The sequence below is a fragment of the Mobula birostris genome, chromosome 2, assembly GCF_030028105.1.
Source record: "Mobula birostris isolate sMobBir1 chromosome 2, sMobBir1.hap1, whole genome shotgun sequence".
In the NCBI taxonomy this organism is placed as follows: Eukaryota; Metazoa; Chordata; class Chondrichthyes; order Myliobatiformes; family Myliobatidae; genus Mobula; species Mobula birostris.
In genome coordinates, this window is record NC_092371.1 from 28,971,268 (window position 1) to 28,993,936 (window position 22,669).

The following is a 22,669-nucleotide window of genomic DNA, read 5'->3' on the forward strand; positions in this document are numbered from 1 at the left end:
CAGTGGAGGCCAATTCTCTGGATTCTTTCAAGAAAGAGTTAGATAAAACTCGTGGAGTCAAGGGATATGGGGAGAAGGCAGGAAAAGTACTGATTGTGGATGATCAATCATGATCACAGTGAATGGCGGTGCTGACTCGAAGGGCTGAATGGCCTACTCCGGCACCTATTGTCTATTGTCTATTGAATTGGTCCCTCTGGAAAAATGTGATACTAATTTCCAGTGAGTGTGCAACATGATCATATGGAGAACACATAGGAAAACAGACTCAATGCCAAAGTCAAACAAGCCATGAGCTTATTGAATGCTGTGATAGGCTTGAGGGTCATTTGGTCCTTGCAGCTTTTATTTATATTTTTAGACATCTGCCCACACAAACCTACTCCTAGAGCTACTAATATACACCACCCACATAGATAATGTTGGTAAATTTAGGATGCTGAGACTAGCTTTGATTCTGTGTTTCATCATCTTACTATTGGCATAATCTGTAAATAATGGGAGGAGAACACCAGAACAGTGTGAGTTCTCTTTTTGCCAGCTGTGCTCCATTCATGCACAAATTAAACCTTCCTGCGCTCTACTAGGAATTACTTTAACTTGTAAAAAGTGGTGGAGCTTGTTTCATTGATACATTGCCAAACCTTCGTTTGTTTCAAGGCATAAAATGAAGGAGACGTAGGTACAATATATGATAAGGGGATCACAGGAGGTTTTCATAACCACATGAATCTGAGCAGGTTTTTTAAATGGAACATTAATCGCTGTATAAATCTTCAATTAGGTCATTGTAGATTTTTAGAAAAAATGCTAGAAAAAAATCTGTTAAACAGAGTTTCCTACATTTGTGCATTAAGAATGATATAAATAACAGGTAGTTTTATGAATGTCTTTGATCTCAAATGGTAGAAGCAATCATACACAAAGCTTAATAGTTAAGATAAAAACAGAAAATTGTCAAAATGCTAAACAGGTTGGACAGCACAGAGTCTCTGGCTGATTTCTCTTTCTGCAGATGCTGTCTGAACTTTTGATTATCCAGCATTTTCCATTCATCATTCTAGATTTTCATCATTTGCACTTCATTTGCCATTGGAGGTTGTACATCATAAAAGTGTTTCAAAAAGTTAAGTGCAATTCAGCAGATTAAAAACGTTTTGAGGAGCAATAAGATTCTAAAGGGTTATATCAATGTTTTGAAAGAATGGTATGGTTTGCAATTTCACAGTTTGTTATATTCGAGAGAATTTCTAATATTTTAGAACTTGACACGAATGGGTACTTCTTTTCTTTAATTCTAGGAACCAATGTGGGAGACAGTTTGTTTGTCTGAAGTTGAAGTGAAAAGTTATTCTGTTGAAGGTAAAACTGATTTAAGATTGCAGAATATGGTGGATGGATTTCTATCTTATTCACTAATACTGGTGGTTAAACTGACTAAATTGTTCCCTTATGCTGATTTGAAGTTGTCATAAACTGGATTAATTCATCCCCAACAAGAGAGGGGCTTTTCGCACAGAAACAGTGTCTTGTACACTGCAAAATAGTCCTTGTCTGAACTGTAAATAAATATAATGCATCAAAAAAGCTGTCCACAAAAGTAAACGTGCATTTTATTCATCCCTTTGTACATGATTAATTTTCTGTTAGATCAATATTGCTGGTTTAACTTTTTGAGCATTTCCTCACTAACATCTGGTGATTTGTGCCCATCTTTGCTCCTTACCACCTGCTAGGCTCCCATCTTTAAGAACTTGATCTGACTAGTCTTTTTCATTTCCAAAGTGAACAAGCAGTGGTTCTCCATATTGAACTTCATCTCCATAATTTTTTCCAAGAAGTTCAGTTATGGAACTGGGAAGTGTCTTGAAGCAACCTAGTTTGAGCTATATCAAACTTTGATTTTGGACACTGAAAGATAATTAGAAACATATAAACATAGAAAACCTACAGCATAATACAGGCCCTTCGGCCCACAAAACTGTGCCGAACATGTCCCTACCTTAGAACTACCTAGACTTTACCCATAGCCCTCTATTTTCCTAAGCTCCATGTAGCCATCCAGGAGTCTCTTAAAAGACCCTATTGTTTCCGCCTCCACCACCGCCACCGATAGCCCATTCCAAGCATTCACCACTCTCTGCGTAAAAAACTTACCCCTGACATCTCCTCTGTACCTACTTCCAAGCACTTTATTTTAACAACTTCAGTCCACAGGACTTGTTTCCAATATGCATCAGGCTTGTTTAGATATTCCTTTGAACCTTTTGAATAGAACTTTTTGGCTACAATGAGCAAAGGTATGTTTGGAGAAAAAAGGGTGCAGAATTTCATGAAAAGAACCCCTCTCCAACTGTTAAGCACGGGGGTGGATTGATCATGCTTTGGGCTTGTGTTGCAGCCAGTGGCACGGGGAACATTTACTGGTAGAGGGAAGAATGAATTCAATTAAATACCAGCAAATTCTGGAAGCAAACATCACACTATCTGTAAAAAAGCTGAAGATGAAAAGAGGATGGCTCCTACAACAGGATAATGAACAGAAACACACCTCAAAATCCACAATGGGCTACCTCAAGAGACGCAAGCTGAAAGTTTTGCCATGGCCCTCACAGTCCCCTGACTTAAACATCATCGAGAATCTGTGGATAGACCTCAAAAGAGCAGTGCATGCAAGACGGCCCAAGAATCTCACAGAACTAAAAGCCTTTTGCAAGGAAGAATGGGTGAAAATTCCCCAAACAAGAATTGAAAGACTCTTAGCTGGCTACAAAAAGCGCTTTCAAGCTGTGATACTTGCCAAAGGGGGTGTTACTAAGTATTGCCATGCAGGGTGCCCAAAGTTTTGCTTTGGGCCCTTTTCTTTTTTTGTTATTTTGAAACTGTAAGGGATGGAAATAAAAAAGCTTTCTTGCTTAAAATATTAAAGAAATGTGTCATCTTTAACTTTATGCCTTTTGGAAATCAGTTCATCTTTTACTCACTTAGCTATTCACAGTAACAGAAATTTTGACCGGGGTGCCCAAACTTTTGCATGCCACTGTATGTTTTAAATTAAATTATTCTATTGTACTAGCATCCTTAAATAACAATCTCAATACCATAGACAGTATTCCAGATGTTGTTTCACCAATACTCCATTTAATTTATGCATATCCTCCCTCTAGCTTGTACTCAATTCCCACATGATAAACAGTAACATTCTGTTTGTTTTCCTAATTATTTGCTGTGCCTGTGTACTCACTTTCTGCAAAGCAGGCTCTGGGGCACCAAAGAGCTATACAATTTACACAATTTAAATAATGTTTTTATAATTACCTTACTAAAAGGAATATTTTATACTTTTGTACATTATACTTCTCTGTCAGATCTTCACCCATTTACTTATCTATAATCTTCGTAGATTCCTAGCACCGCTTTATACCTGACTGTCCTGCCTCTGTTCGTAACATCAGCAAATTTAGCAACCATATTTCTAGAGCTTTCATTCGTCATTGTTGTAAATTGCAAAATGTTAAGGCTCCAGCAATGATTCTTGTGCCGCATCACCAGTTATACCATGCTAACCAGAAAAAGGAAACAAAATTTATGTCTTTTTCTTCTTAGCCAGGCACGTAAACAATCTTCGCAGGTACTATGTGGCATTTCGGTATAGGATTGCTGCAAAATACAAAGGTCAAAGTTGGTATTTCTAGGTGTCTTTAATATTTTTTTAATGTTTTTAATTGTTCAGTTTTGGAATGTTTATGAAGATTCTGAAAAGTTTTAATGGATGGTTAAGTTAGAAGAGTGGTTTTAGCTGCTTCTCAAAGTTTGCTTCATCTGTTTGTGGTTAGGGCTTATTTTGCCAATGTTTCAATATGGATTTCATTGTGCTTCTACATTTATAATCAGTGTTTGTGTCAATAAGCATGAAATCTATAATCAGTGGAACAGCTGAAGATTCTTTATTCAGTTCTATAATCTTTTTCTGTGAGTACATTTGCTTAGGTGATACATTTAATTTGCACATTTAACATTGTAAAATAATTCAAAGCATTTCACAAGACTGTTAACAAGAAAAAATCCTGCACTGAACTATAGGAAGGTACTAGCAAACCAAACTTTAAGCAAAGAGATATATTTTAAGAGCCCGATTGGCAGTGCCAGGAGAAATGAAGAAGCTGAAGGGGATAAATTTCCTTTGTCTTGTTCTTAAGTAGCCAGTGAAGCAAAGAAAACCAGAAATGTGCAAGAAACCAAAATTTGAAGATCACTTATAATTTGGGGACACAATTTTTGAACAGATTGCAGAGTTTGGGAAAGGCAAATTGATGCAGGGAAGTATAAGAAAAACAGACATAAAATTTTGAATAAAAACAAAAAATATAGGAAATAATAAACAGGTCAGGCAACATTTTGCAAAGGGAGTAACAGAATTTCAAAGTTCAAATTAAGTTTATTATCAAAGTACATGTATGTCGCCATATAGTGCCCTGATGTTCATTTTCTTGTGGGCATTCACAGTAAATAGAAAGGAACATAATAGAATCAATAAAGAATCACACATGACAAAGATGGACAAAACAACCAATGTGCATAAGGCAACAAACTGCAACTACAATAAGAAAATAAATGAAAAATAATAACAATAAATAAGCAATAAATATCGAGAACACAAGCTGTAGAGTTTTGAAAAGTTAGTTCATAGGTTGTGGAATCACTTCATTGTTGGGGTAGCACACACAAAATGCTGGAGGAACTCACCAGGCTAGTCAGCATCTGTGGAAAATGTTTTGACGTTTTGGGCTGAGACCCTTCGTCAGGACCTGCTGAAAGGTCTCTGCCCGAAACATCAACTGTTTACTCTTTTCCATAGATGCTGCTTGGCCTGCTGAGTTCTTCCATTTCTTTGTGTGTATTGTTTGGAATTCCAGTATCTATGGAATTTCTCTTATCATTGTTAGGGTAATTGAATTAATACTTCAGATAAAAGTTAAATAGGAAAGAGAGTTTAACATAACTTTGAACTCTTCTGCCAGCTTTATGTCTGGGCCCATTTCATGACTTGGAGGTTTAATTTCCTCTTGTTAAGCTTTTCTCTCATCTTCAGAATTTTTGATCCATCTGCACTCCTCCTACTAGCCTCTTACCCTTTCTTAACCTTTTCAGTGCTAACTGCCAATGCATCTTTGAACTTTACCACTGCTCTTACTCACTTTAACCTAACCTAACCTCCTCAGAGCGTGTAGCATTGATCACTATGGTCCAATGACACTGTTGTTGTGAAGTCTACTGGCATGGGTGGCGCTGTTGTAGTTCAGTAAAGTCACTGCTACTCTACAAAAGCAGAACATCAGCTGTCTGGCATCTTCTCTTACCTCCTACTGAATAGTGATGCCGCCACTGAATATGAGGCCATTATTTCTGAGATTTTCCCTTCATGTCTTCCACTCTCTTTGTTCCCAGCCATGTATGTACCACTTCTGCCCCCTTTCCAAGATCTACACTGTCTGTTTGTTGCACAGAACTTATTCCTTCCTACTTTATTCTTTCTCCCTTGCCTAGACTTTTACTACTATATCCATGACACCTTTGATGTTCTCCTTGACTTCCACAGTTTCCTGGTCCCAAATTGTTCTTCTCTCTCTTTTCTTAATCTTTCTATCTCCAACTCATAGTTTATACTTTTCACTGTTTCTTAAGACATTCAAAGAGGTTATTTGACCCATTGAGTCTTTGCTGGCTCACACAGATCAATCACATTCCCCGTCTACCCCATTTCCCTTTTTCTGTCACATGGCTATTATCTGCCATCTTATTCCCCTGCCAACACAAGGGATAACAGACAATTAACCTAGCAATTTGGCCTGGGAGGGTACTAGTGTAGCCACTTGAAACCCACATGGTTACAGGGAGAACATGCAAACTGGATGTAGACTGCGGGAGGGGTTTAGGATCAAACCTACATACCTGGAGCCGTGCACCACCAACATTACCTGCGACACCATCGCACCACCTAGCAGAGGCCAATAGCTGATACACACTCGCAGCCAAGTTGATTGCCCCTTCACCTACCCTGCCTTTTGTAAGGACTGTTCTCGACTCCATTCCATTTTCTGGCTGTCATATCTGTTCTGCTGATACGACATTTCGCACCAGTGCTCTGAGAATTACCTTTGCTTTACTGTGTCTTCTCTCTTCCATACTTGACGGGGTTCTCACTGTGTCTTCTCCATTTCCTACTGGTGGCTTTCACCTTTTCTCTGACTCAAAGCAAGGATAGGGTTTCTCTTATCCTCGCCAATATCTTTTGTAGTTTCTGACATATTCAAAAGGATACCATTCGAAGGCACATCCTCCCCTCCCCATTTTTTTTTAGCATTCTGAGAGGACTGCTTTCTGCACAACAACTTCCAGGTGCCACATTCCTTTTAATGGCACTTTGCCATGCAGCTACAGAAGACATAACACTTGTCCTCTTGCCTCTTTCCTTTTCACCATTCAAGGACCTACACAGTCCTTCCTCTTAAATTGTTATTTCAATTGAACATATTGCATTAGCTGCTCACAATGTGATCTCCTCTACAATGAAAAACTAAGTGCAGATTGAGTTCCTTCATGCAATCTGTAAAGATGATCCTAAGTTTTCAGTTCCTTGTCATCTTGATTCTTTATCTTTCTGTCACTCTGACCTTTTTGTCTTGGATCTCCTGTACTAATCCAATAGAGCTCAAAATAAACGAACTTCTGTTACACTATAGTCCTCGGGACTTGATATTACATTCAGCAATTTCAGACGGTCAATCTGTTTATGTCAAAACTGGCCAGATCTGATGCAAGAACATCCAGCTGTAACATCGACTTAGTTTTTTCTCTGTCCCCGGATGCTGCTTGATCTGTTACGTATATCCAGCATTCTGTTTTCTTTCAGATTACCAGTAATTGCTGTTCATGGCAATCTACAGTTGTTGGTTTTTCTCTCTTCTCTTATTAATTACCCTTTGCAATTTCAATAGGTAAATCATAATTTATTAACATATTTATCAGCATTTGCTTTTCTCCCTTGGGTGGCATCAACAGCAATTACATTATTTGGACTCTTGGTCTCATACTTACCCATTAATTTTGTTCTCTTACACTCATTATTTTCCTGCTCCTCAAATACAATTGTTATTTCCTTTTTCTAGGAACAATGACAGGTCATCAAACTAAAATGTGAACACTTTCTTTCTACTGATGTTGCCTGACTTGCTGATTATCTCCAGCAGGTCAGGTGACATCTATGTGCAGTTTTTTTTGCTTTTTGTTGTGTGTGTGAGAGAGAGAGAGAGAGAGAGAGAGAGAGAGAGAGAGAGAGAGAGAGAGAGAAAGATCAGTAAACTGTTTGGTAATCTGAATTCAGGGAAAGTGAGATTAACATATGAGACTACTTAAGGCTACGTCCACACTACGCCAGATAATTTTGAAAACGCTGGTTTCGAGTAAAAAATGACAGGTGTACAGCGTTTTTCAAAATATCTCTGTCCACACTAACACGGATATTTGGGCGAATCTCCTCTACTGGGCACGCGCAGAACACACAGAAAACAAGCGAAGAGGAAGCGGTATATTTAGTGCGCGTTTGTCCAGTTACAGAGTAGAAAAACTTCAAAAGAATTGCTAACACAAAATAATCTGCAGATGCTGTGATCAAAGCAACACTTTCAATACGCTGGATGTATTCAGCAGGTCGGGCAGCATCAGTTAGAAACGATGAGTCGACGTTTCAGGCTGTAACCCTTAGTCAGGACTGAAGAATGAAAGATGGGGAAGGATTTGAAGAATGCTTGTAGCTTCAGTTGAAAGACCAGTAATTTGAAAGACAAAGGGGTGGGGGAGGGGAAGCATTGACGTCATAGCCCTGAAAACAATGGGTAGTAGAAGAAGGAGGCGGAACCATGAGGGAGCTGGAGAGGGGGGTAGAGTGAAATAGGGATAGAGGAAGGGAAGGGGAGGGAATTACTGGAAGCTGGAGAATTCTATGTTCATACCAAGGGGCTGGAGACTACCTATACAGTATATGAGGTGTTGCTGCTCCAACCTGAGTTTAGCCTCATCATGGCAGTAGAGGAGGCCATGTATGGACATATCTGAATGGGAATGGGAAGCAGAGTTGAAGTGGATGGCTACCGGGAGATCCTGTCTGTTGTGGCGGACGGAGTGGAGGTGCTCGACGAAGCGGTCCCCCAATCTGCGTCAGGTTACACCGATGTAGAGGAGGCTGCACCAGGAGCACCGGATGCAATAGATGACCCCAACAGACTCACAAGTGAAGTGTTGTCTCACCTGGAAGGACTGTTTGGGGCCCTGAATAGTTGCAAGAGATGAGGTGTAGGGACGGGTGTAGCACTTACGTTTACAGGGATAAGTGCCGGGTGGGAGATCAGTGGGGATGGATGTGCGGATAAGGGAGTCGCAGAGGGACCGATCCCTGCGGAAAGCGGAGAGGAGTGGAGAGGGAAAGATGTGCTTAGTGATGGGGTCCTGTTGAAGGTGGCGGAATGTGCTGGAGCCGGAGGCTGGTGGGATGGTAGGTAAAGACAAGGGGAACCCTGTCCCTGTTGTGGTTGCGGGAGGATGAGGTGAGGGCTGAAGTGCGGGAAATGGAGGAGATGCGGGTGAGGGCATAATTGATGACGGTAGAAGGGAAACCACAATCCTTAAAGAAAGAGGACATTTGAGATGTCCTGGAACGGGAAGCCTCATCCTCGGAGCAGATGTGGCGGAGATGGAGGAACTGGGAATAGGGAATGGCATTTTTGCATGTGGCGGGGTGGGAAGAGGTATAGTCGAGGTAGTTATGAGAGTCAGTGGGCTTGTAGAAGATGTCAGTGGACAGTCTGTCTCCAGAGATGGAGACCGAGACATCGAGAAAGGGGAGAGAAGTGTCCGAGATGGAGGAAGTGAATTTGAGGGCTGGGTGGAAGTTTAAAGTAAAGTCGATGAAATTGATGAGCTCAGCATGGGTGCAGGAAGCTGCACCAATGTAGTCGTCAATGTACCGAAGGAAAAGTTGGGGAGCAGTACCAGAATAGGTTTGGAGCACAGACTGTTGCACGTAACCAACGAAGAGGCAGGCGTAGCTGGGTCCCATGCAAGTTCCCATAGCTACACCCTTAGTCTGAAGAAAGTGGGAAGAGCCAAAAGAGAAGCTATTAAGTGTGAGAACCAGTTCCGCCAACCGGAGAAGGGTAGTGGTGGTGGGGAACTGGTGAGGTCTATTATCCAGGAAGTAGTGGAGGGCTTTGAGGCCTTCTTGATGGGGAATGGAGGTGTATAAGGATTGGACATCCATAGTAAAAATGTAGCGGTTGGGACCGGGGAATTGGAAGTTATTGAAGAAGTGTAGGGCATGGAATGTATCCCGGATGTAGGTGGGGAGGGACTGAACTATGGGTGACAAAATGGAGTCCAGGTAGGCAGATACAAGTTCCGTGGGACAGGAGCAGGCAGAAACTATGGGTCTACCGGGACGGTTAGGGTTGTGTATCTTTGGGAGGAGGTAAAACCGAGCGGTATGGGGTGTGGGAGTAATGAGTTTAGCGGCTGAGGATGGAAGATCTCTGGAGTTGATGAAGGCGGTGATGCTGCGGGAGACAATGGTTTGATGTTTTTTGATGGGGTCCTGTTCCAGTGGTAAGTAAGAGGAGGTGTCAGAGAGCTGCCGTTTTGCCTCAGTGAGGTAGAGGTCCATTCGCCAGACTACTACGGCACCACCTTTATCAGCAGGTTTGATGGTGAGGTTGGGATTAGTGTGGAGAGAGTGGAGGGCAGTGTGTTCAGAGGGAGTGAGGTTGGAACAGGAGAGAGGAGTGGTGAAGTTGAGACGGTTGATGTCTCGGCGACGGTTGGAGATGAAGAGATCAAGTGCAGGTAGAAGGCCCGGGCGGGGTGTCCAGGAGGAGGAGGAGGGTTGAAGACAGGAGAAGGGATCATCTGTAGTGGGAGGTGAATCCTTGCCAAAGAAGTAGGCTCGGAGACGTAGGCGACGGAAGAAGAGTTCAGTGTCATGGTGGGTACGGAACTCACTGAGGTGTGGACGGAGGGGGACAAAAGTGAGGCCCTTGCTAAGGACAGAACATTCTGCATCAGAGAGGGGAAGGTCAGAGGGGATGGTGAAGACACGGCAAGGGTTTGGGCTGGGGTCGGAGGATGGTGAAGAGTGGGAGGTATCAGGAGGGAGAGGGGGGTTGGGATGTTCAGGGGGAGCGGGGTTAGGGAGGGATGAGGAATTGAGGGGTAGAGGAAAGTTTGTGGAGTCGCTGGGTGGAAAGAGGGTAGTGGGGGAATAAGGTGGGCGGTGGGACCAAGCGGCAGTAGGAGCGGTTCCGGTTTGGAGAGTATCGGAATCTCGGTCCGAGCTGGATTCGGAGGTGGAGGTGGCGGAGCCTGTAGCCTGCAGGGCCTCAGAACTGAGGTCGGAGTCGGAGGCGAGTGAGTCCATGGCTCGTCGGGGGCTAGTTCCCCTTTTCCTGAGGTGGTGGTTCCATTCGGGGTCAGAATCAGAGGCGGATGTGTCTCTGGCCTGCCGAAGGCCTGAGAAGTCGAGGTCCGAGTGGTCGCGGTCCAGGCTGGAGCCAAGTTGCTCTTGGCTCTCGCGCAGGAGGACTTAAAACTAAAAAAAACAAATACTGGAGCGTATGGAGGCAACCGAGTTTGCGGACAGTATGACCCAGCTGACGACGAACATTGAAAAACTGACTAACTCTGTTTCATTAATAAAGCACCTTGTTAAATGTGTAAAACATGTCTGCATCAGTGTTATCTTGTATTTCCATACAATGTTACATTAGGCTGTTACACATCTATTGTCAGAGAAGTACTTGCAGAAGTAGGTAAACCACCTTCATACAAGCAAGGACAGAAAACAGGGCAAAGTGAGTATACTTATTTATTCAGTAAGCTATGGGTCAAAGTATTTGGTGAGTACATTTCTAACTCTTCTGGCTTCAGTCTCATTGCCACCTGTTCTGAAATTGTTAGGTTATGTGGGTGGTTGCGTTCAAGAAAATAACGAAATGCCGCGCTGCGCCCATCTGTTCCAGCACGTCATGACCATTTTTAAATAGTCAAAAAAGCTCACCTTACAATTTAACTCTCACGCCGTTCACACTGACTGTGCTTTATAACAACCGTACGGCAGTGCTTGCGCAGTACCAAGCAAAAGCAGAAAAACCATTGTTGTTGTGGTGTTGTCATAACAGCGTTTTTAAATCTCTCTGTTTACCCATACACACTACAACGGATATTAGGCGTTTTCTGATTTATTCACTCTGGAGACCGTTTCTGAAAATCTCCGTTTTCGGGGGATGAAAACGCCGCTTTAGTGTGAACGGCGGGTCAAAACGAAGAGAAAAAGCTTCATTTTCAAAATTATCCGACATAGTGTGGATGTAGCCTGAATGTTCTGTTTCTTCACACTCCCTCACTCTGTCTTTTGTTCTTTTGTTCTTATATAATTACTGAAATCTTGGTAATTTGTGTTAATTTGAGCAGTAAAGAATGAGAAGAAGTTGCTAGCTATTGACACGACTATCCCAGTCAGAATTGGAAACATTGAAGGGAACCAAATACAGATATACTTTGATTTGGCTTTGGACATCCTCAGCGTTGCCATGAAAGTTTATAATTCCATTAAATATAAGGTATGTCCATTCTTATTCACAGTTATCAATCTTAAAAGTAAGAAATATTTTAGCTGGATTTGTTGGCTATCATTTCTAAAGGGAACTTCATACAGATAATCAAACAAGGGGTTGTTCTTTATAGTTTACCATTTTAGCCAGATTCACATTATTTGTGGAAAGGGGCAATTTGGCCTGTTGTTTTGGTTGGATGTTTGAGAAGACTCCTCTATTTAGTGTTGAGCCATTTTACTTGTCCCTACAAGAAAGCAAATTTCTAAAATATATGCCTGAATCCCCCCTTAAGACTGTTCTTTAATTTCCACCACTTTTCAGAAAATGTATTCTAGGTTGTATTAACTCATTATATGAAAAAACATATAATTTTCTTTGACAGTCATCTTAAATTTATGTCCTCCTGCTAGTATAAACAGCTTATCCCTCAAGAGAAAAATAGTCCTAAATTATTTGAGCACCTTTTTTATTCTTCTTTAATTTTCTCATTTCTGTGGAGAAAAAACCCAACTTCTGTAACCTTTCCATAAGATTAAAGTACTGTACTTTTGAAAGCAAAAATGCAGTTGAAGACCAGCCATGAAGCTGTTCAATGAGAGAGCAGGTTTGAAGGGTAAAATGGTTGCTCCTATTTCTTAAAATTTTACAATCCCAGTACTATCACAATGAGTGTCCACTACATTCGCATCATAGATCTGTATAATTTCCTAAATTATTATGTTTTTATCCTTTGCTGACTTTGCTGTTACACTCTCTAGCTACTATTATTAAACCACTAAACTTACACGGTTATCTCTAGAGCATCAACTTATCTCACTACTTTAGAAGATTATAGGTGAATTCAACATCTGTTATCTCTTAAAGTATTCCTATTTTATTTATTATCTCATTGCTTCCTCTAGAATTAGTTATTTGTGATGAATTCCACCTGCCACATGTTTGCCATGTTCACTAGTTAATTTATATCACCATTGCCCCAGTCCCATATGCATTCCTACAATCTGTTTTTATCCATCTTTACAATATTTTGTCAGATCATATTCATTTATTTATAACAAGTATATTAAAACATACATTGAAATGTGCCATTGGCTTAACAACCAACACAACCTAAGGCTGTGCTGGGGGTACCCTGTTGGTGTCGCCGCACCTTCTGGCACCATTTGCAAACTTTAAAATTTGTGTGCTGTATACCCAAATCCAAATCACTTGTATATCTAAAAAATCAATTATCCTAAAATGCTAATGTCTGGGTACACAAGGTATTCATCCCTCCAGTCTGTTTAACATCCATTCATGACTACTTTTCTTTTTCTTAATCTTAATCAATTCTCTATCCTTGACACCACTAAACATGATATTAGAACATGAGATTAGTCTAAGTGGAATATTAAAGAGTAATAGGTGTGAGAGGAGAATAAGATGACATTGGATGAATATTAAACAGTGTGAACAAGTGAGAATACCCAGATTGGAGCTTGAATGCGGAGAGAGTGGATTAAAAAAGAGAAATTGAAGGGTTGGGAAAATGAGATCAGCTGGAGTGGGATATTAAAGGAATTTTAGAATAAGATTAGACAAGTTTGCAATATAATAGTACTGGGATGTGAAAGGAGAGTAAAATAAGATTGGGTTTATTAAACATTGCATGAGCAAGGGCAGAACTGGGTAAAATTTGATTTAGGCAGTTAAGTGAGGTATTAAGAACACGAGATAGAAGAAGTAGCCTATTTGAGCCCTTTATGTCTTTTCCACCATTCAATATACAGTAATGGTGGATCTTTTATATTATCCAACTTTTCTACACATATCCCACGTATCTTGTTTCCTATAAAATCCAAAAAAAAGTATCAGTCCCTGTCTTGAATGTAGTTAGTGACTACATTTCTAGAGCCCTCTTGGGTAAAGAATTTCAAACATTTGGTACCCTCTAGGTGAGGAATTTCTTCTTTTTGAATATTGTATTTTGAGCCTGTGAACCTTGTCTCCAGGTATCCCAACCAAGGAAAATATTATACCTGCATTTACCCTATTAAGTCATGTATGATCACTCTTTCCAAGAGGATCCCTGACTACAAGATCGTTAATCCTACCTGCCTCATCGTACAGGACTAGATCTAAGATAGCATTTTCCATATAATTGCAGTTTTACAACTCAGAAACAGACCCTTGGGCCCACCAATTCTATGCTGGCCATCATGCTTATTTATACTAATTCCACTTGCCTACATTAATTCCATATTCCTCTACGTCTTTCTTATTTGAATACCTCTTAGATGTACCTGTGCCTCCCTCTACCAACCCCTCTGGCAGCTTCTCCCTCTGATTTTAAACCTGTATCTTCTACTTCTAGTCACCCTTACCATGGGAAACAGATATTAGCTATCTTCCTTGCCTATGCTTCTCATAATTTTATATCCCTCTACCATGTTACCTCTCAGCTCCTCTGCTCCAGAGGAAGCAGAAGTAGTCTATTTAATCTCTCATGACTACTTGAGCCCTCCAATCCTTCTTTCCTTCAAGTTGTTGATCTTGCATTTTTACACTCAAAACCTTTTGTAGTAAAAGGCTAATGTATCTTTGGCTTTCCTAATCAAAATATGTACTAGTACATTAACATTGTATTTTGTGCAGTGTCATCCATTTCCCAATGAACATTAAAACTTTTCAATCTGATTTTTGTGTCCAATGTCCTCCCATTTTTCCCACAGTATCTTCCATTTGCAAGTCCCACCTAGCCTACCTGAATTCTCTTTGCGTATGCTGTATTCTTCAACTCATAGTAGCAGTCAGCAATGCAGTATTAGTGAATTTAGAAATATTACACTTGGTACTCTCATCTAAATCATTAATATACCTTGGAAGCAGGAGTGACTTTGTCACCAATCTATGGCATTTGATTCACTACAACCTCCAAACTGAAAATGACTCTTTATTCCTACTGTCTGGATTTTGTCCATTTTCAAACCAGTTCTTATTCCAAGCTAATGTATTAACCTCATTCCTTTTACTTTAATTTTGTTTAATAAATTCCAACTGGCACCCTATCAGCTTTTCTAAAAGTGCAAATGCACTACATCTATAGATTTCCCCTCATCTTTTCTGCTAGCTATCACCTTAGAAAAATTATTTTTTAATTTGTGATCTTCCTTTCGTGAATTATTGTTGATGTTGCCAAATACCGTTATTATTTTCTAAGTCTCTTGTTTCCACTTAAACAATAGACTCCAACACTACTTCTACTGCTACTAACTAGTTAGTTAGTTAGTTCAGACCAGTTAATTTGTAGTTTTCTTTTGCTCTCTCACCCTTATCTTAAATAGTGGAGATGTATTTTCTACCTTTCAGAGAGGGAGAACTTTGGAATATGTGCATGCATGTGGAAATAGAGGTTGATCTGTGTGGGGAAGGGATTTAATTTGAGTGTGTAGGATGGATGATAATAGTGATCTGTGTATGTCATATGTAGGGAAAATGGTGTATGTGCATGAGGGATGGGTAATGGTGTCTGTATGGTGTGAGTGGTTGAAGAAATAGAAATGTTTGTGCAGGAAGAGATTGGGCTGTGCAAACATATTAAAATTGGATAGGATCAAATTAAAATCAGATATTAATATGTTGAATCCTGTCAAATATTAGGAATGTTATTGGTAAACCTATGTTTTTACAGCAGTCATCAATGAAAGATAGGATTTCTGAAGTAAAAAGAGCAGTCCATGTGAGTTTTGATGGGAGCAGTTCCCAGGTAGGCATCAGTAGAGGGATGATAATTTTATTATTTGTTTTAATTTTGTTTTTAAAAGAAATTAAATTCTTTAATTTTTGTGGACATATTATCCAGCCTTGAATGATATAAATATTAGCTTAATGGGAAATAAGTTGAGTTTGAGTAAATTAATTGGCAGTGATAATCAAGTGTGGAAGGGCATGTCATTACTTGGAGCACACCCATTTGTAGGTTTCTATGATTACAAAATGAACCCTTCATATTTTGGAGAAAGGCATTAATAGAACTGATCTTAAATTTCAGTTTATAGGGGTGGTTGTCTCACTGTTGCTCTGGCCCACATCCTTTCATCTGTTTGTTAATTTACAGTGTTTGTAAAAATATACACTCCCTTTGGAAGTTTTCCTGTTTTATTGTTTACAACATTGAATCACAGTGGATTTAATTTGCCTTTTTTGACCTTGATCAGCAGAAAAAGACTCTTTTCTGTCAAAGTGAAAACAGATCTCTACAATGTGATCTAAATTAATTACAATATAAAACACAAAATAATCGATTGCATAGGTATTCACCACCCCCCCCCCCCAGTATGACACACCAAATCATCATTGGTGCAGCCAATTGGTTTTCTGTCCAACTGAGGCATCCGCTGGTCAGAGCTGACCATAGATATTGCGTCCTAGCTGTCTAGATACTCAAGTCTGGGCACTACGATATTGGCTGTTGCCCATGTAGAAAGCTACCCCTCTCCTTGAATCTGATGAACCCAAAAGAACGGTAGAGATCAATACAGTTTGGTATTAGAACCATCGCTAGAGTTGCCAGTTAGCATTGAACTCAATGTAGGACTGCCTTAGAGAGTCCAGCTCCGGACTTTTCCTTCGGAGTTTTCTCCCGAAGCCTTCTGTTACGTAATCGGCCACAATGAATATCAATCGAGTCAGGTTATATAAAAACAACCAAACATTTATTAAACATGGATAAACAATAAAAAAAACCGAAAACCTTAACCGGAAGTTAACCACTATGCGGCCATTCAACAAATCACCACTCGGTACTGGTTCTTAAAGCGATAAATGCAAAAACAGTTCTTAAAACGGTAAAGTCAAATACAGTTCTTAAAATGGTAAATTCGAAAGTCCAACAGATTTATACATTCAATTGGGAGAGACTTCTCTGGAGAAGGATTTCTTCATAGATGAGACTTTCCTGCTAGTCTGTCCAAAGGATCCACGATGAAGGAAATCAACGGCTTAAAACAACTGACCTTTATTTCTAGAGAGCAAACCTTGCATGAACTTCCTTGCTCTCTTGGCAGGAGTTATCTTTAATGCAGGTCGCTAATTCAACGAAGACTCAAGTTTAACTTTGTTAAACTGCCGAACATTACCCGACTTCTCTTAATCCTTCATATCCTGTACTTCGATAGTCTTCACTCTCCAATACTACTGACAAGGTACATCAATAAACCTGGCAGAAATTGCCAGTCCAGCACTGTTGTACCTTACAACAGAACGTAGAACCCCATTTTAAATCGAAACTGCGTCATAAAACAAATACGCAACGGAACGGAGACACTGACTAACGTTCTAGCTGGAAAACCTAACTGCGTCACCAGAGTCTTCCTTTTTATACCCGTGGTGAACATGTCATCACGTGACCTCACATTGGCGGGAAAATTACATCAGGTGACCTCCAAAAGACCATTACATCATTCTCACAAGAAAGTCACAAGATCTCCTTGAGGTATGTAACACTTCTCCATGAGTGGGTCTTGCTGCAAAGTAATAGAGGTTTGAGATCAGAGTTTTCCTTCTCCTAGATGAGCTGCCAGACACAGTTGATGAGCCCCATCTGCCCAAAACAACTGGTTTTAAGTTGCCATTTTCCCCTTCTCCTGTTAGTAGAAACTGTTCCACCAGCCTTAGTAGCTAAGTCACATGTGAAGGCAGGGAGCAGGACTTGGTTGTCAGAGGCTATTTGAGGCACACACCACTGGGAGCATTTAATAGGTAGTGAGAGCTTGTCCCCATTACCACTTCTGGCTATAACAACCTTAAGGAACCAATTGGTTTTAGAAATCACATAATTAGTTAATTAGAGATCTGTTTTTGGAGACCTGTGTTCAGTCAAGGTGTTTCAACTGATCGTAGTAAAAATACACCTGTATCTGAAAGGTCCAATTGCTGGTGAGTCAGTATCCTGGCAAAAACTACACCATAAAGGCTAAAGAACACTCCAAGCAACCCCGCAAAAAGGTTATTGAAAAACACAAGTCAGTGGATGCATACAATAAAATTTCCAAGTCACTGAATATCCCTTGGAATACAGTTAAATTAATCATCAAGAAATGGAAGGAATATGGCACGCTGTAAATCTGTCTAGTGCAGGCTGTCCTCAAAAACTGAGTGACCGTCTCTGAAGAGGACGAGTGAGGGAGGCCACCAAGAGACCTATGACAACGCTAGAGAAGTTAAAAGCCTCAATGGCTGAGATGGGAGAGACTGCGCATATAAGGCTGTAATTGCGGTTGCTTGGGAGCTTCACCAGTCACAGTTTTATGAGAGAGTGGCAAATAGAAAGCCACTGTTGAAAAAACTCTCATGAAATCTCAGCTAGAGTATGACACAAGGCATGTGGGAGGCTCTGAAGTCAGCTAGAAGAAGGTTCTATGGTCTGATGAATCCAAAATTGAGCTTTTTGGCCATCAGACTAAAAGCTATGTTTGGTGTAAGCCAGACACCGTACATAATCAAAAGCACACTATCCCTACCGTGAAGCATGATGGTAGCTGAATCATGCCTCATTGCAGCAGACCCTGGAAGGCTTGTGAAGGTAGAGGGTAAAATGAATACAGCAAAATACAAGGGAACTGTGACTTGGGAGAGGATTTAGAAACATAGAAAACCTACAGCACAATGCAGGCCCGTTGACCTACAATACTGTGCTGCACATGTACTTACTTTAGAAATTACCTAGGGTTACCCATAGCCCTCTATTTTTCTAAGCTCCATGTACCTATCCAGGAGCCTCTTAAAAGACCCTATTGTATCCGCCTCCACCACAGTCGCTGGCAGCCCATTCCATGCACTCATCACTCTGCGTAACAAACTTACCCCTGACATCGCCTCTGTACCTACTTCCAGGCACCTTAAAGTTGTGCCCTCTCGTGTTAGCCATTTCAACCCTGGGAAAAAAGCCTCTAACTATCCACATGATCAATGCCTCTTATCATCTTATACACCTTTTTCAGGTCACCTCTCATCTTCCGTCACTCCAAGGAGAAAAGGCCAAGTTCACTCAACCTATTCTCATAAGGCATGCTCCCCAATCCAGGCAACATCCTAGCAAATCTCCTCTACACCTTTCTATAGTTTCCACATCCTTCCTGTAATGAGGTGACCAGAACTGAGCACAGTACTCCAAGTGGAATCTGACCAGGGTGCCATATAGCTGTAACATTACTTCTCGGCTCTTGAACTCAATCCCACGGTTGATGAAGGCCAATGCACCGTATGCCTTCTTAGCCACACAGTCAACCTGCGCTGCAGCTTTGAATGTCCTATGGACTTGAACCCCAAGATCCCTCTGATCCTCCACACTGCCAAGAGTCTTACCATTAATACTATATTCTGCCATCATATTTGTCCTACCAAAATGAACCACCTCACACTTAGCTGGGTTGAACTCCATCTGCCACTTCTCAGGCCAGTTCTGCATTCTATCAATGTCCTGCTGTAACTTCTGACAGCCCTCCACACTATCCACAACACCCCAAACCTTTGTGTCATCAGCAAATTTACTAACCTATCCCTCCACTTCCTCATCCCAGTCACTTATAAAAATTACAAAGAGAGGGGGGTCTCAGAGTAGATCCCTGAGGCACTCCACTGGTCACCAACCTCCATGCAGAATATGACCCACCTACAACCACTCTTTGCCTTCTGTGGGCAAGCCAATTCTGGATCCACAAAGCAATGTCCCCTTGGATCCCATGGTTCCTTACTTTCTCAATAAGCCTTGCATGGGGTACCTTATCAAATGCCTTGCTGAAATCCATATACACTACATCTACTGCTCTACCTTCATTAATGCATTTAGTCACATCTTCAAAAAATTCAATCAGGCTAGTAAAGCATGACCTGCCTTTGACCACGCCATGTTTAGTATTTCTAATCATTATGCAGATTTGTTTTCCAGCAATACACTGGCCCCAAACATAAATCCAAAGTTACATCGGAACGGCTTTAAAGTAACAAAGTTAATGTCCTGGAGTGACTAAGTCAGAGTCCAGACTTCAATCCAATTGAGAATTTGCTGCTAGACTTGAGATAGGCAGTTCATTCATAATCCCCTTGCAAAGAGCTTGAGCAGTTCTGTAAAGAAGAATGGGGGAAAATTGCAGTGCCCAGATGTGCAAAGCTGATAGAGGCCTATCCAAATGGACTCGAGGGTGTAATTGCTGCCAAAGTACATATACTAAATACTGACTTGAAGGGAGTAGAATACTTACGTACTCAATTATTTTGTGTTTTACACTTCATATTTGTAATCAATTTGGATAACTTTGACACAAAGAGTCTTTTTCTGTTGATCAGTGTCAAAAAAAAAACAAATTAAATCCACTGTGATTCAATGTTGGAAAGCAATAAAACTTCCAAGGATGTCGAACACTTTTTATAGGCATTGTACCTTCAGATTTTTTTCAAATATTTTTCATTTGTTTTCCAAAATAAAATTTTATTCCCTGCAAATGCCCAGAATGCACTTACTTCTTCCAGTTATGAATTGATAATTCCTTTGCAGTTCAGAGAAACTCATCTCCCTCTAACAAGTTGTTTTGGAAAATAAAATCCTCTGACAGGCAAACTTTGAAATTCAAATTGTTACCATGCTCTATGTTGTAGTGTCTTCTGATGGATGAAATATTTGCTGGATTTCTTGCTGTACCTGTTTTATGGTTCTACAAGGGCATTGCCCTTTCATAAAAAGGCATCCATTACTGTTCTGCCCAAGATTAAGAGGCAACATGTCACTCTAAGGAAATATCCATCGATCCAAATTCTTACCTTGAAACAAAAATTAGTCAAACAAGCTTTCTAGTCTTAAGCAGGTTACTTGTGTTTGAAAATGAGTTACTGGTATTTCTGCTCCAGTACTGCAGACACTCAAGTGACTGATGAGGCAATTTTGACCCCTCAAACCCTACCACAGCTGGGATCATAAAATGCTTGACAGATGATATGTATAAAGCCAATTATCTTGCACTTGATGTTGATTTGGAAGTTGTTATCCAAATATGCGCATTTCCAAACATCCATGTGTGCTGCATCTTGATTAATTAAGGTTGGTGTCACCTAGTTTTGGAAGCCTGAGGCTATTTTCAATATGTCTCCTTTTAGTCACTTTAGTTTAAAACATGTTTCTTCTTTGTTGTAGGATATACTGACTGTCCAATTCCTTCTGTTCATCCACCAATCTCTCTTCGTACAATCTCCTGCTGTCTTTGGACAAACTCACAACTAACTTAGTGACTTACTCAGCTGTATCCAAATAAAATTTCCAAAATTTCCACTCAGTACTGTTATATTGGATGAGCTAGCATTCCCTTTTGCTCACATAATTGCAGTTCTCTGCTAGAAGTTGTTTAAAGGGCTATATGTGCTTTGTTCTTTATACCATACACACTAAAATCTTGATGTTCTGCAGAATCTTGAGAGCAACAGTTGTATATTGCTGGCAAGCTGCCTGCCCTCTATTCTTATTCTTAATTGGTCAGGGCATGAAAGGATATGGGGGGAAGGTGGGAGATTGGGGCTGAGAGGAGAAATGGATCAGCCATGATGAAATGTTGGAGCAGACTCGATGGGCCAAGTGGCCTAATTCTGCACCTACATCTTATGGTCTTTATGGCGTTATTCTGTTTTAATGTCTATCCCTATAAACCACATGGGACTATGTGTGATCACAAACCAGAGAAAAATCTGCAGTTGCTTGAAATCCAGGCAACACACACAAAATGCTATAGGAACTCAGCAGGCAAGGCAGCATCTATGGAAAAGAGTACATTCAATGTGTCGGGCTGGGACCCTTTATCAGGACTGAAAAAAAAGGATGAGGAGCCAGAGTAAGAAAGTGGAGGGAGAGGAGGAAGAACCACAGGGTAATAGGTGAAATTGGAAGGGGCGGGGGAGTAAAGAGCTGGGAAGTTTTAAGTCCTGATGAAGGGTCTCAGTCCAAAGCGTCGACTGTTTCTCTTTTCAAGAGATGCTGCTTGGCCTGCTGAGTTCCTCCAGCATTTTGTGTGTATTACTTTGGATTTCCAGCATCTGCAGATTTCTCTTGTTTATAAGTTTAAGGGTGTCTCAGTTATTTTTATTCATTCTGAAAATGGCAGGTTTTAGTGGCTGAAAACCAACTTTCATCACCAAGCTGTAAAGAAACAGGAAAAAAATCCCACTCAAAGGCATGGACTGACAACGGCCTCAAGCAGGACATAATACATTCAACAAAGGCAAGCTTTGTATATTTTATTCCTAGTACACTACTTGTATGCCAAGTAACTTCTGTGAAATAATGTTCTTTTATGATTGTTCGGTAGGATGTACTTTTTAAATATGCATTTGAAGCAGTAGTGTCGTATGCTGTATATTGTATATTTATAAAAATAGTGATTGCACTCGTAAATATAAAACTTAAATGAGTAAATAGCATCCATTTGTTAAAGACCACCACAAATTAAATTTGGTAGAGGTTTATTGAAGACGTAAATATCTGTAGTTTGGTTTCTCTTTTCTTCATTTCTTGAATAGTTTGATATTTTCCAACCTGCTATTTTCTTTACTTGTAACACACACACAATGCTGGAGGGGCTCAGCAGGCATCTATGGAAAAGAGTACAGTCAATGTCTCAGGCCGAAACCCTTCAGCAGGACTGGAGAAAAGAAGATGAAGAGTAGACTTCATCTGTTTTTCTCCAGTCTTTTTGGAGGGTTTTGGCTCTGAACATCAACTGTACTCTCTTCCATAGGTTCCGCCTGGCCTGCTGAGTTCCTCCAGCATTTTGCGAGTGTTGCTTGGATTTCTAGCATCTGCAGATTTTCTCTTATTTATGATCTTAATATAATATGTTTTTTTTGGAAGGTCACAATCTGTACTTTCATTTTTTGTGTAGCCATCCTTTATCTTGAACCCTAGAATGCATGCCAACTGACCTAGAGTATTTGTTAATGCTGTTTGTTTGCTCTGTTCTACTTCTAAAGTATTAGATTAGCTTTATTTG